The following is a 1,190-nucleotide window of genomic DNA, read 5'->3' as shown; positions in this document are numbered from 1 at the left end:
AAGGTTGGAGGACTAAAAGATTAAATTGCAAGGTCAATATCTGTTTATTTCTCCAGATAATTCAAATTCTTTCCCAACTTCACACCCCCTTGCACGAGTTGGTGGCATTGCTTTGTGTAGCTGGGATCTCACACTTACCCCACAGGAAAAGGGCATTTTGTCCACTCCTGTTGATTCGAGGGGACAAGAAACAACTTAAAAACCTGAAAAGAAATTTTTTAGCAGCAGACTGGTGGATTAGGACTCCTTCAAGTTCTTTTCTGTGGAAGCACTGTACAAACTTTCTTTGCAGATCTGAATCCTGCCTTCCCTAAGGATGGGCAGAGGCTGGCAGTGGATGCACTCAGACTTTGCTATCCACGTGCAAAGTGCTTTTGAAACAGGCCTGGTTTCTGACAAGCATGCATTATGTGTAGTGAATTAAGCCCTCCTACCAAAGCACATCCTGGCCACTGAACTGACATTTTAACTGATTCCCTGCAAATTTTAACGGTGAACAGCAGCTGGAGTTGCATAAATACAGCCTGTTCTAAAGAGCTGATCGTCAGAAGGCTCCCAGCCTCCTGTAACAGAGAACTCTGCCTTGCTCTCTCGTTCTTCTGTCTCCTCAGCCCACCTGAACAAATGAAGTTGGAATGAGTTGGGTGTGGAATGACCAATTAAAAGGGGAAGTGCTGGAGAGGGTGAATTTAACCTCCAGGTGGAAGTCATAGGCCACCCTTTGGGGGATGAGCTGGCACCTCATCCATCTGATTCAGTCTGCTCTGGCAGAGTAAAAGCAGAAAACATCAAAGGTAGCTGAAATAGAGCATCTAGATTTTATTTTTTTGCTTTATATGTTCTAGAATCTCTTTGTGTTTAACTTTTTGTTGGTGTGGGGTTTTTTTTGTTTTGAGATTTAAATGGTTTTCTGGCTTGGACATAACAATTGTGGAAGAGAAGGAAAAGTGTGGATCCCCAGAGGAGGGAAGCAGCATCTTCAAAATGCAGTCACAGAAGGTCACTGGTAAGTTTATTTCAGTCTTGCAACTCTTCAAGCAATTACAGTGAGGTGATACCAGGCTTATTTCCATGCTATCCATTGAAATTGTTGGTCCCCTTTCATAGGTTAAACTTCCCCCTCCAGCCCCTTATTTTCTCTTCCTTCCCTGCAAATGCAGCAGCAAAAGGAGAAGCTGTGGCTGATGGGA

This window comes from Corvus brachyrhynchos, unplaced genomic scaffold (genome assembly GCF_000691975.1).
Source record: "Corvus brachyrhynchos isolate BGI_N302 unplaced genomic scaffold, ASM69197v1 scaffold319, whole genome shotgun sequence".
Lineage (NCBI taxonomy): Eukaryota > Metazoa > Chordata > Aves > Passeriformes > Corvidae > Corvus > Corvus brachyrhynchos.
The sequence above is the reverse complement of the archived record's forward strand: the minus strand, read 5'-3'. Positions refer to the sequence as shown.